The sequence below is a fragment of the Pinus tabuliformis genome, chromosome Q (assembly GCF_031772625.1).
Source record: "Pinus tabuliformis cultivar Carrire ecotype Pingquan chromosome Q, CPIR1, whole genome shotgun sequence".
Classification (NCBI taxonomy): Eukaryota; Viridiplantae; Streptophyta; class Pinopsida; order Pinales; family Pinaceae; genus Pinus; species Pinus tabuliformis.
In genome coordinates this window covers 507134755-507150218 of record NC_142296.1, presented here as the reverse complement: position 1 = coordinate 507150218, position 15464 = coordinate 507134755, and positions in this window count along the sequence as shown.

Genomic DNA, 15464 nt, shown 5'->3' with positions numbered 1-15464 from the left:
ATTCCTTCCAAACAACCCGTTTCAAATTCCACAGTAGGCTCAATAAACCCGTTCTGTCAGCCAGTATTACAGTGATCCTTGCTGAGGAGGAGGATAAGCCTAGCAGCTCTGTCCATACCACTACGTCTCAGTCTCAGGATGATAGCGTTCTTCAGGGAGAGGTGGCTGGCATCGTGTTCAATGGTGACAATATGCAGGAAGAGGGTAATGCGCCTGAAGCTCCTCAGCCTCCAGTGGACTCTACACAGCGCAATGTGCATGCAGGTGAGCCGGAGCATCCTCCCGGTGGCATTCTGAATTTGGAAACTCCTCCAGGTGGCGGCGACATGGGAGATGCAGACAACGCGGTCGTCACGTGGATGGGCTCTCCTAGCCAGGTGGAAAGGGATGCTCTAGACTCTCAGAAACATGTTTGATGAATTTGGTACAATGCCCACTGATGGCAATCTCTCTTCTGGTCTTTTTCTTTTTTCTGTTATGCTTCTCTGGATAATGGTAACTCTGTTTTGCTTCAGCTCTTGGTTTAGTAATGATGCTCGCCATTATAGCCCTATGAATTGTATCAGTTCATGGATCAGCAAGCTATTGTTTTTGTCTAATTTTGAATATGGTTATCAAGGCAGAATGTTTATCAGTAAAGCCATAGTCGTCGATAGTACTGTAGTGATAATCACAGCTCTGGTTCACGCTTTTGTCTATAAGGGATTTAAAAAATATGTCTCAAGGTTTCTCAAACTCGGGATGGTTGTCAAAGGAGTTTATGTGTATCAAGATATCTGGTTGAGAGTAGGCTTCAGCCCCCTCTGAGATCTTAACCTCTTTGTACATATATTTTTCTCTTTTTTTAATAGAAGTAGCTTTTACGCAGAAAAAAAGAAAAAAAACAAAAAAAAACAAAAAAACAAAACAAAAACAAAAACAAAAACAAAGAAAGAAAAACAAAAAACAAAAACAAAAACTATTACATCTTTTAGAAAAACAACATTTTCATTTAATGCATCACCCTTTCACTTCCTTACTCTAAAACCATCACATTTTCACTACCCTTCTCTAAAACATGATTATTAAATTCATAATCCAAAACTGTGCTTACTTTATTCAAGAGAAATTACCATGCATTACACATTCTCACCTAAATGTCTATTATATTTGGTACCCTTTGTAACTACTACACAATTTGAATGCTTCCACTAAAATTCGAAATCCCATATTCCATCTACCGCACCATCTAAACTCAATATTTAATGTGTTTGGTAGCTTTTGGCTACTACCTTTGTAACTACTAGAATACTCTAATATCTCCACTAAAATTAGAAATCCCATATTCCACCCACCTCACAACAAGATATATTCTCAGGTTGTGGCTACCTCATGGAAACTTTAATGTTGCCACCATGATGACTTGGAATTAACATGATGAAGACTTACAATTTAAAATACAACTACTTTAAGTAATATTTGGAATATATAATTCCACATACTTTTATTAATTTAGTTAAGTAATTCTTCAACCCTTAACTTCAAATTATTATTTTTTGCATTTTATTATTTTTTAAACTATAATTTAATTTTTAAATATTACAATTTTGTTTTATTATTTATTAATTCATTAAAATTTTAATTATTATTAAAAATTGAGTTCATTAATACAAATTTACTAAACTTTTATCCCATCATTAAGATACAATAAATAAAAATAAAACAATTAAAATCATCCTCATCATCCGTTATACATTTAGTTAAATAATTTATATTAAAAACTAAATCATTGGTTAAGATCCAACTATTAATTATTTAATTATTTTTTCATCTGTTACAAATTTTAATATTTATATTTTAATTTGATATATATAAAATTTTAACGTGGGTTATTATATTTTTAGGAAGAGAAAAATTATTAGCTCATTTACAAAAATATTACTATAGATACATGTATGTTTAGGCTTCATATCAAAAATATATTATTATTATTATTATTCAGTTTTAAGGTTATAGGTAAGGGATTCATCTCTATCCTATTTGATTTTGAGCTTGCGATCTCTTAAGAGGAAACACATGCTCTTCATGATTCGGCTCACTTAAGCTATATATGAACATAATATTAAATAAAGAATGATGAGAGGAACTACTTTAATTATATTCATCAATAGGTTTATTTTTTAATTAGAGATCTTAAAAATAACTTATAATTATTTAGGTTATAGAGTATTGGAAAATCATAATATTAGTGATTTGTATATTTAATTTGTTATAAAATAGATATGTTATTTAAAATCATACACGAGGTATGATAAGATTATGTAACTGCTACCCTCGGATGCGGGTGATTAACAACTCAATTGTTATGTGGAAGGCGTATCACATGGGCAGGTGTCAGCCCCCATGCGCCACGAGTATTAATGCTGGTCAGGCGAGTTGGGCTCGCACAAGTTCATTTATGAAGACATTAACTTCGTCCATCCGTTGCAAGGTTAACAGTGCCATGGCGCTCCATAAGCGCACTGCTCCCGCGGCTTTGTTGCATTCCTCTGCAGCTCCTTGGATTGCAGCGCTGTGCGTTTTTCTGAGTCTCTCTGCTAGCGAACACGGGCACGTTATTGCGCCAGGTTCATATGATCCATCTGATGTTCTGTTGTTGTCTCGTTCAGAGCACTCTTCTATTTGCATTCACCCTCTGAACGCTGCAATGCCGCGCGAAAGGCCCAGGTTATTGAGTAGACGAGGTGGCTCTGGTGGCCGAGCGGCCTCTCAGCGGTCTTCGAAAACTCTAGAACTTGGGCGGAGCAGTCCACTGGTCACAAGAGGCGGAAGAGGCAGGGGTCATGGAAGAATTGGGAGGGTCGAATGTGAGCATGCTGCTCATCCCACTGTGTGCTATCGAATTCCATGCTCTCTCGCTAATTCCACTTTCATAGTCTCTGTCACCATAGAAAAATGTGAAGAGAGCAGGGAGCTGGGAGCCGCCCATCCTGAAGCACTTGCCGAACAGAGGAATGTGAATCCAGTGGATAATCTGCGCCCGATCATGGGGAGTGCTTCGATGCTGGACCCGGCCGTTCCTGCAGGCCCAAGTGCGCCTGTTCGTGGCGTTCCCACAGGCTCGGTGGCTCCACATTCGGACTCGGAGGACTCTCTTCAATATGGATGCAGAGTCGTCGAGGAGCCTTATACCACTGATGATGACTGATACAGCATGACTATGTTTTGTTTTCGCAGCTACGGTTTGTCCCAGGTCTCTGACTGTCAATGTGTCGTTTATACTTATCATGATTATGTATTGTTTCGTGCAGTTACTGTTTGTCTCAGGTCTATGTCCGTCCATGTGTCGCTTACACTCAGCACTGTGGCATGTTTGTCCAATGTATTGTCTCCGCTTTGTTCAAATCTGTGTTGTGTCGAAGATGAAGTCAACTTACTGATGAAGGTTCACACTGTTTTGACCTCATGAGCTTTTTGTAATATGCCATTCACAGGGCAGAACTCTCAAGGCCACGGCCTTGCTGTAACTTTTTTGTATCAATAATAGAAGTAGCCAGATTGAGAAAAAAAAAAAGATTATGTAACTGCTTGATACTTGTTATGTTGATGTTTATATATTTATTATGAATGGATGTTTATATATTTATTAAATATTTAATTGATATATTTGTATTAATAATATTCTTTAATTTTTTATTTTTTTTCTAAATTTTGATTCTTTTACATCTTTTAAAATATCTCTTTTTCTTTTTAAGTGTGAAGTCTTTTACGCACCCGCAAAAGGTCATTGATTTAAATTCTTGTTCATCGCTCTAAACTAGAGAAAAATCTTGGAGTTAAAATAAAGATTAAAGCACCTAAACAAGAGTCCACGAGTCCTTGATGTGAAGTCACCGATTCAATTCCCCACCCAAATCAGGGTGATATACTAGACATGATGAAGATCGGAGTGATATATTGGACATGATAAAGATGTACTCCTGCCAAACTTTAAAAAAACAACAACAACAACAACACCGAAAAGAACCAAAATTACCTTGAAAGTTCAGAGTATAGTGTCATATAAGAACTCACCAAAATTGCCTAGACAATTCACAGTATAGTCACCATATAGTGACTTGAATTGTACTGAAGAAAATATCAACAAATTGAAGACATCCAATTGAAGACAACCATGGTGTGTAGCAAGCTTGCATTGAAATGATATAATTAGGATTTTAGTGTTATCATGAAATGATATGAATAACAAATTACCAATAGTGTTCCTTAGCATGTCTATGTCTATTATGTAATCGACATTCTTAAAAATTTTGTTAGATAAGGATTAGGTCTCTTAAAAAAGTTATTAGAATAATAGAGGAGGCATTTAATTTTGACAGTGTCAACTGTTTTATCCTATACCAATTTTTTTTCCACGTCACTTGATTCACTCCCCACGAGGTCATGGTGATAATGAAGGACAAAATAATTAAAACAAAATAGCAGCAAAAGTTTTGATTCAGTGAGTCATCTTACATTTTTATTTTCTTCTCTACATTTATTAATCTGCTCTTGATGGCGGCATTGGTACTAATAAGGATAATAACATGGTCTTTAGTTAATAGGTCGCAACAAGTGGAGCAGGCCTTCTCCGCAATGAAGATTTGGAAATTTTACTGGTTGGAAAGGCAAAGAGGAGAAACACAAAAATTGACACACAAAACACATGAGCTGTGACTCTTTTATTGATCACACAAACTTGATTATTACAATGAATCCAGTGAGAGGTATTTATACTTTTTGGACTAGCTACTGGCCCAAAATAATTCAACATGCACACACACTCAAAATTTGACTTTTCCCAAAATATAACTTAATTAGAACTCACTAGACTTAACTTAGTTAACTAACTCTCTTAAATTTAACCAACTCTAACATGTCTGAGTAATTAAAATTTCTAACACTACCCTCGACATAGCCACACTCGACGTAGTCGCAATCATTCTTGTCCAAAACAATATGTACACCCACATGAAAATATGTCCAAGGAAGCCAATCAAACAACTTTGTTAACCATTGCCATGAACTATCGTTTAAAACAAATCCACGAGCTTTAGGAATGTCCCTCTTATTCACCAATCGCAACACTTGGGCGAATGCTCTATTCTCTATACGCGTACTTGTGAATGCAAACACAATCACAGGTATGTGCCCACGTGTTGGAAATTGTGGCATGAGAAATTTTTTATGTCATATGAACTTAACGTTGCCAGAGCAGCTCCCAAGCTGTGTCCAGTCAAAGTTACGCTCAAACTTTCATCCTTGAATTCATCCACCAGTCTTAGAATTTCAGAAATAACAGTATCTCTGGCACATCTTGAATCTTCTCCTTTAGAGATGTAGCAGCTTAAAAATCATTGGTAGAAAGTTCACTATCAAATGCATCATAGCATAACTCTGTAAAACCACCATATCGTAGCATCTCCGTTTTCAAAACAGGATTTATCGATCTAATAACCCCTTCAAAATATTTTCTCCTTGAATATATTCTTCTTCTTTTTTTAGTATGAAAAAAAACATCATATTTATCATATAAGTGAGTTACATATGTGTTATAGATAGCAACATACAGATGTTTATAAATCATCAAATATCATCCGATATTAAAGATATACTAGCATATCCAGAAATATAGAACATCATGGCGAGTACTGAGCAGACATAGTGAAAAATAGTGAGTCGGCAACTAAAGCATATACAAAAAGATTATATGTACAGGATATCAAAAACATAAAAAGAGCATATGATAATTTGACCAGCATAAAATATTACGTAGTAAGATCGCAGAGATGTGCCGTCATCATGTTCATACGAGTGTTCCTGCAAAAAATAAAATTTATCCAGGGAAGGGCAGCACCCCAGCATCCAGTATATGTTCCTCCATCTTCATTTCAATGTGCAGCCCACCCTTCTCAGCATGTAGCCCCCTTTTCGAGAGTCTGTCTGCAAAATGATTATTCTCCCTTCCAATGTGCTCAATAGATGAGCCCATATATGAAGTCTAGAGTTGTTGACCATCCCAGAACATAATCAATGAGTATCTTAGAGTCCCCAAATATATGTAATTTTGGGACGTTCAAATATTTTGAGAACCAAAGTAATCCCCAAAGTGCCATTACTTCTGCCTCAGTGTTCGTGTTGTGACTTGCACCCCAGTGTACCCAAAATTCTTGTTCCAAGGAAAAGGCAACCCAGAAACCGCAGCCAAAGGTATTTCTTTACGATGCCCCATCAAAGTAGCCAGCCAGGAAGACCACCTTCGGGGTAGTCAATTTACAAGTGGTATCCTTCGGTCCTTTACTCTGAAAAGTACCAGTTGAGAGCACCAATTTGATGTGATCCAATACCTGCAATTCAGAAATCTTGTGATTGTTGAAAATAATCTTGTTTCTCCATTTCCAAACCTCCCAGAAAAAATATAGGGGGATGTTGCGCCATGAAGATTGTTGTTTACTCCACCAGATTAGACATTCTGAGATATGGTCAAATTGTTGATATGGGAAGCCGATATGTGAAGCGAGATTTTGCCAGAGTATGACAATCTTGGGACAAAATAAAAATAAATGCATGTTGTTCTCCTCTGCAGCCCTGCAAATAACACAGTAACTCGGCCCATACCAATGCCTCTTTTGGAGGTTTTCCCATGTGAGATTTTTATTTTTCCATACCAGCCAAAGGAAAAGTATAATCTTAATGGGAGAATTTGATTTCCAGTAGTATGTGAACCAACATACCTCAGTTTGAAGTGTCTCCTAACAACAAAGAGAAAGATATGTGTCGGCCACCTTGTGATTTCCATCCTTTGTTTTTCCCTTCCAAGGAATTTGGTCCTAATCCACCACACGGCAAGCTCCATCAAGCTGCATATTAGATCTACTTCGTTCCCATTCGCTTGCCATCTGCCCAGCAAGTTGTAATTCCACATCCCATTTCCATATAGGTTGCCAATCTTGCCATGATGTGATGACCTATTGCCAGAAGAAAATACCACAGCTATGTAGACAATGAATGAGCTCTTCAGATAAATTTGAGGCATCACCAATGCCCAGATTGTGGTCCAGGCCGATGACAATACAATGGTTGGTTCCCAGTTTCCATGCCAGATGCAAAAAGAAACAATGGTGGATTTTAATGAAGCTGAGCCATATCGCGGATCCAAAAGCAATCCTGATCCAACTGTGTCTCATCGAGATAGTAAAGTCATAATTCTTTAGATATTTTCACTATATAATCGTGCCCCATGTACTTCCACCAAATATTCCTCACCACATGGATTTGAGCAATAGAGCCCAACCAAATCTTTTAAGATTCAGTATACCCAAGCCACCCAGTCGCGTGGGAAGAGTGAGATGTTCCAGTTTAGCAAGGTGGAGTTTATTCTAATATTTCATACCAGACCATATGAAGTTTGTCATTAGCTTGTTGAGTCTTTTAATGATGGTAAGGGGAAAATGATATAGGTGTGCCCAGTACACACCCAATTGAGTAATCATAGCATGCGTCAAGATAACACGTCCACTCAGAGTTAAACATCTGAACTCCCAACCAGATATCTTCTTATCATATCTGTCAACGAGCCACATCCAATCATTGACTTTATAGCTGCAGGGTTTGATGTGAAAACCAAGGTATTTCATACCTCCCGACCGTGGCTCAGAAGCCAAACCAAATAGTCCACAAATGTAAGCGATTAACTCCTCATCACAAATACCATGGAGGATGGTAGATTTCTAGAGATTCATGAGCAAACCAGCGGCACTACCAAACTTTGAAAAAATATTAAATAAATGGAACCATGCAAACCTGTTAAGAATCTCCATGACAAGGACGTCATCAACAAAGAAATTATGTGATATATATATATATATATATATATATATATATATATATATATATATATATATATATATATATATATATATATATATTCCGTCCCATTTGTAAGGCATGAAATTTTCCATTAGCCACCGCTTGTTGTATGTGAAGGCTCAGCCCGTCCATATCCAAGATGAAGAGAAGTGGCGACAACGAACAACCTTGTCGAAGGCACCTCCCCGCCTTGAATAAATCCAAAGGATAGCTATTTATAAGAACAACATAATTGACATTTGAAACACAAACCATAATCCACTCAGCAAAACCGGCTTGTATACCAATTTTGTGTAGGACGAGCCTCATGTAGCCCCAATCAAGACAATCAAAGGCCTTTTGTAAATCAACTTTCATTATAGCAGCATTTAGCTTTTTCTAGTGTATGGAGTGCATACATTCTTGGGCAATCGCCACTGCGTCATGTATCTGTGTGTTTTTGAGAAACCGAAATTTTTGTGGAGATATATATTTAGGCAGTGTGAGCTTCATCCTATTTAAAATGGTTTTTGATATGATTTTGTAAATAAGATTGCAAAGTGAAATAAGCCTATATTCCGAGAAGGTAGTGGCTGGGGACTTTTTCGGAATTAAAGAAATATAAGTAGAGTTGATATGAGGATGGATATATCCGCTCATGCGGGATTCCTCCACCATGTCTAGTAGATCCTTCTTGAAGAGATCATAAAGGTGAGTAAAAAGCTCCATAGTCCACCCATCAAGTTGAGGACTCTTATCCCACTTGAAAGTTTTAAGCACATTCGGGATTTCCTCCTCTGAAACAGGTTTAAATAGAGCCAAGTTTGCATCCTCATCAAACATGCAAGGAAATAATTTGACACCCCACAGTTGGTCCTCTAGACAGTCCTGAATCCTCCTTTGGTATGCAGTTCGAAAATGTTGAACAACAACATTGCATATATCTTGCTGTGTTTGAACTTTATTTCCAGTTGCATCATGAATCTCCCAAATAGAGTTAACTTTCCTTCGGTAATTTGCATACCTATGAAAAAAATTAGTATTTTTGTCACCCTCTTGGAGCCAGATAGCCCTGCTCTTTAGTTTCCAAGTGGTCTCTTTGATGAAGAGGATTTGTTTCTTCCAGAGTTCGAGAGCATGAATACGGCTTCTGATATGATCCGAGAGATCACCAATGAGTAGTGGGCTAATGTCTTGTAGTTCTTTAGTGATGTCATCCAACTATTTGTTCAGGTGTCTGTGTTTTCTTTGCTCCCATGCCTTTACCTCCTGTCGAAGGATCTTAAGCTACTCCAGAATATGCATGATAGGTGAGTGGGATCAAACCCCAATCCGATTCCAGACATCATGCACAAGACAGTTGAAATCTAGGTCATCAAGGCAAACCCAATTAAACTTGAAAGGAATCCCTCCTCTGTAGCCACCCCTTTTCCAATGGAGGACGATAGGTCGGTGATCAAAGATATGATTACTCACAACTTCATAATAGACCACCCCAAGTCGCTCAACAATTTGTTCATGCATGAGAAAACGGTCCAACCTCTTAGCAACATATGCATCCTCGGCTTTGCCATTATCCCAAGTTGGTGATATTGTGGAAGGACAGATATCAACAAGATTGTGCTCGATAATGAGCTCCTTCATTCGGTCAGCCAGTGAATCCACCCGACGAGAACATCCCCATACCTCATTTAGACCAATAGTAAAATTTAAGTCCCCAACAATTGTAAGTGTAGGCAAATTTAGAATTTTTGAGGAAATCAGATGTTCCCAGAAGGAGATACGGTCTCTGTATGGGGGCATATACGTTTAGTATATCAACTTTTCCCAAAAGTCCCCGAATGTGCCCAGCCAGAAAGATGTCGACAAAACATGAGAAAGCTTTTACATTGACCCATAGAGGGTCCCAAATTGCCACCAGACCCCCCTAGAGGCCATCTACATCTGTGGTTGCCATGTACCAAGAGGGAAGCATCTTTCTGAAATACCTAACCACCTCTGGAACCACATTCATAGTCTCCTGCAATAAAATAATATATGGACAAAGCGAATAGAAGAGCTCCTTGAGGGCCAAATATTTTGGAGCAGCTCCCAAACCCCGAATATTAAGTGAGAGGATAAAGGTCATGTTGAACCATGTGCGGGCGACAGTGCTCTAAGGGCCCGAGGGGGATAGGAACCAGCAATGGGGACATCAATAAGAGAAGAAGGATCAGGAAGGTTGAACGGGAGAGGCCGGGGGCGACCACGAAAATGTCGGCTATCATAGCTATTTTTACGACGGACAGTGATATTTTCAACAGAGGAGGGCCTGATATGGGGGGATGTAGATCCTGGAGGTTTATGAATAGTGAGTGTGTGAAGATATAAAGTCTTCTTTTGCAGTAAAAAATCCAGATCACTGTCAGTCGAATTAGTAGGGAAATTTAGAGGGGAATGTGGAGTAGATGGGCGGGTTCCGGTCTCCGGTGGACGTGATGTGTCTCGATAAGGAGAGGGCACGGGGATGTATGTAATGTGTGAGGATGATGGTGCATCATGGGACAACGGAGGGTATGAAGAGGGCAGAAAGTCAACAAGAGGAGGTGAGGTGGCCACGTTCAAAGGCATGGAAATCCCATCCGAGGATCGAGGGGAAGTAGAAATATTAATATGAGCAAAGATGTGTGGATTATTAGGCATATGAGAAGTAAAAGGAGGATTCGAGAGACCTGTAGACTAATGTGGACTATGACTAGTAGGAGGGGTCTTCGACCAGCTATGTGGAGAAACAGTGAGAAGTGAGATGATTTTACCCAACATAAAATGTTGATGCTGACGATGACACCTATGTCTGCCACCTAGCCGTCGAGGACATTGAGCGAGCAAATGTCCGGTATGATGGCATTTATACACTGGAAAGGAACCACCCAGAATTCGAGCCGTTGAGCCAGGTGTGTGTCACCCCAACTAATTTCGATGTGATCTGGGAAACTACCTCTGTATTCTTTTTCAATAAGGATCCATGCAGCGCATTTGTCCTGTGCTCCCAAACATCGCAGATCAACATACACAAATGTGTCAATGGCGTTGCCTATATCCTTGAAAAACTGTTTCGACCGGAATTAAATAGGCAATCCGGGCAACTTGAACCAAATGAGTTTGTTCTATGGGGTATATTTCAAAGGATTGAACCCAATGTACCAAGAGTGAAGTGCCGGGAAGCTTTGCCCATTAATCTAGGGGATGGACTTAATTTTATGAAAATCCTCTTAGCTGAGGAAATGAAAAATATACCAGTCATTTAACAAACGCACCACTGTTGGCATGTATCCCAACAGCGTTTTCCACTTCGATTCAACCTAAAGCTGCATATCCGCTTCACCCAATTTGGCGAAATGCCACTTCCCAACCAGTGCACGTTTTTGAAGGCTGGTAACCTAGTCTATGAGAACATCATGGTCGAAAACAAGAGCAGGGACCGGAGATGAGATATTGAGAGAACGTTGTTAGTAACTTGTTCGTCGTCCATGTTCCACATGGGGACAATCATGCAAAATCTGTTCTGCGTGTGTGCCATCTGGAGAGTGTATGGATGGTTGTGATGTGAGCTAAGTATCAAAGTTCAATCGGCCCCGCCACCCAAATTTTATATCAGCATCCATTGTGGCCCAGATGAATGCTTCGTGGGCAAAGGTGTCAGATGCCAGCAGGTCCATGATCACAAGAGGAGAACCGGGTCAGCTGGATGGTGATAAAGTAAATGCAATTTTAATAATTCCGAGAAGGTAGATTGGAATTTAATAGGGAATATCCGAGAATCCCTGACAAATATATCTAGTGATCCACAAAGTACAGAAAACGAAGAATCGGTCCCGCAGAACGTACCACTTGCATAAAGCCCAATAAGAGGAGCACCGTCAAAAGGCCAGTGTAAATGAGGAAAGTGCCTAGAAATGGAATAATAAAATGAAAAAAGTGAAATCGTGTCAGTGAAAGAGAGTGTGAGAATTTCAGGAGAGGAATGTGTGATGCCGACCCAAGTCACCTGAAGTAGAATCAACACCGCCCAGCCAGAAATTCGAAAATACACCGGAAAATGAAAGACTCCACTAACCAGAAAATAAACCTCCCAAGCGCTGGAACCAGACCAGCACAGAGAAAATCAAGAGATTGAAACCCCAATCTATGGCACAATGAGGGAAGATTAAAAATCATCACAATAGCAATAACAATTGCAACACCGACAGGTCCACCATATATTGCAGAAGCGAATACCAAATGATTTGCAAGGACGTGAAATGATGAAAGAGTTGATCCAGTGATGCCAAAGTGGGAGAAAATTGTTAATTTGTAGACAAGTTCCATCCACCCGGGAAGGCGGAGGACACGGATATTTTTGTATCTCAGTGCAGTGAGACATATGGTCAACTAGAGTAAAGATGAAAATGAGAACAAAAAATGCAGATAAGAAGATATATGGCAAGACAGAGAAGTATCAGAGTGTGGAGAACTTCCGAGTGGAGGTAATAATAAAGTCCATTGAGTAACAGGCGAAACATGCTATATCCGGTGAAAAAAAAAAGAAGAGGGATGGAAAGAGAAATTGTGAGAAAAATGTATCACCTCCCAATAGACATTAAGCAAACCCCCGAAAAGGATTGAAGTCTCTCCCACAAATGGAAAGAGTCAAGAACCATGCGAGCCACATCAAACAGGGCCAGTGGCCATAGAGAAGTAATTCAGATACAATGATAGAAACAATAGGAAGGTATGAACGGGGCAGAACAGGGCAATGAAACATCAAACCTTTTGTAATATTGGAGACAAGTAATGAAAGTCTAGAAACCCGCATCAGCACCCCCAAACCGGCATCTGTGAATAGAATTCTTTAAACGCCCGCGGCACCCGGGCTAGCTTCCTCCCAAGCAGGTGTACGAGGTATACGCATAGGTCAATAACAAATGTTCACCTTACCTAATGACTAGTTTCTTCTCCTTGAATATCTTCCCACATACCGGTAAGTTGTATATTTTCGGACTTGGTGGGCTTCATTGAATCTTCCTGCAAAAGAGGGCAGCTCGAAGTTTTTGAGGACGAATGGAGCAACAACCTCATCCTCTGGGGTATTGAACACAGGTGATGTGGAATTCGAAACATAATTCTAGGTTTTCAAGTGAAGAGAGGTCAGGCAAGTTAACGACTGTAATAAAGTTTAAATTCTACTACTGCCGGCAAAATCTAAGTTTAAATTCTACTACTGCCGGCAAAATCTTCAATTATCTGCAACAGAAATCCCAATATGTATATTGCCATACGCCAAATACCATTATATAAGGCAGATCAAAGTGGAATACCTTGTGTATCGATATGACATAGGAAATTCATTTGCAACAGCATGTAGGATATACAACATGAATTTGACATGTATCTTTATGTTGATTGTTGATTCCCCAAATATTTAGCACGGATATGGGACAATGTCCATTTCATTGCGGAATATTCAGGGAGTTATTAATCGACATAAGATCAGGGGAATTTGACTATACTAGCAATTTCCCTTAAAGGTGCAAAGATACATTAAAATAATAGAAGATTTGGGAAGAACATCTTGAAAAACTAAACTATTTTCAAACTTCACACAAGCAAATTATTTTCAGTGTAATTCAATTCTATAATCCAACCACATATTTTTATTTTATATAAATTTTATAATTGCAATTTATATATAAATAATATTAATAAGAATACATATAAATAAATAAATAAATAATAACAATAATTTGAGAAAGATAATGCCAATCAATCATGTTGAAGTAGTAGTAACATCAATGACGCCTATCATTGAACGAGTCCTCGCTTCCTGTCATTTTGATTTATCTGTCGAGAATGCAAAAACAGAGGACAAGTCTGTAAGAAGAATTGAGGCGATCCATTGTACCGTTGTTAAGAACGCGTTGAAGAATCTAGGGCAATTAGGTTAATAAGATTCCTCTGGCGATGATAACTATTTGTGAGGTATTTTTTACCTTTTTTTCTTTTTTCTTTTTTTATTAACATGATCTTCTCTTTTTATTATTAGAGTGTGTTTTCTTACTTCATCAAATAGTTACCAAAACGAAAGAGAAAAGAACACAAGATGTTGGCTCTCTGTTAGGGCTAAAACCCCTCACTCTTTGAGAGGAAAACCCACACAAATTATTCTTATAGAGATTCCAATTGATGAATACCAAGACCAAAACCCTTCAGCTATTAGCCACTCCAAGATCAAGACACGCGTTCTCTTAACAATCCTCTTCGAGATCTTCATCATTGTCTGGATACTGAGATCTGCCTTGACACTGAGATCCTTCATTCTTGATACCCATATCTTCATTACTGCCTTGACACCGAGATCTTCATTGTTTCCTTGACACTAAGATCTTCACCACATAGATAATACAAATTGTAGTTACCTTATTGCACCTAGGTAGAGGTATACTTCATTGTTCCATCACCAAGTCTCTTTTCTTTGATGATTGTAATAGAGATCAAACCACAGAATCTCCATAGCTATTGTTCTTGCAAAATAAGAGAGAGGCTTCTAAATTACTTACTGCAATGATACCAAATCTAGAGATCTGAATTGCTTGATGATTATGCGAAAGGTCTAAGCCCATCATTGTTCTTCATCCGAAAATATATCTGAGTAGTTGGCAGTGACCATCCTTCAAAAATCATAGAGTAATTTGTGCTATCTTATTGTGTCACGGATGTAACTTTTATCTCTGATATACACATACAAAAACACAGAGATATTGTTGAATTGTTATCTATATCTCATCATCGAAAATTTAGAAGAAAATCCAGACTTGTCTTCTCCACCGAAAGACCCAGATCTGCGAAGTTTATTCACTGTAATTACCCATCCGAAATTTCAGAGATATCGAATCCTGAACCTATCTTTATGCAAAAATATTAGTTGGGTATTTATAGTAGTTTGTCCTCCATAAATGAGCCGACGTTTCCAACCGAATAGTTGTGTCTATTTGAGGTGAGCCGACATGAATGTTTCATACAGTTTGCAGGCCGACTTCAAGAGAGGATTGTGCTTGTCTTTTTGGAGGGATTTTCTAGACACTAGGTTGAATCATATACATTTTATATATGCTCAAGAAGAGATCTTCATACATAACACTGACTCTTTGCCTCAATAATAAATCCTAAGGCTCTCAATGGGAGCCACTAACAAATAAAATCACTTGCTCATGAAACCCATGAATAAAATCTTACAATAATAATTTTATTTTCTTCATTACATCATTTACAATAGTCACAATTACATGTCATTATGAAGACCGAACCTAGTTACATTTTACAACACTCCCTCTTAACTAGGGAGGTATTCATAATGGTACTTGGTCATTCTCAATCTAAAGAATTTACCATAAGAAGAATCAGATAGGTAACCCATTTGTATAGCATCATAGTAACCAACATTGTTTCCACGACAAGGTCTTGACTGAAATCTCTATCTCTCATTAGATCAGAGCATAATGTTGGTGAGACTAATGACTATAGACACCTTCATCGTTGTCTCTCAACACTACAACAAAACCAGCGATTAGCGTCCCTTTTTA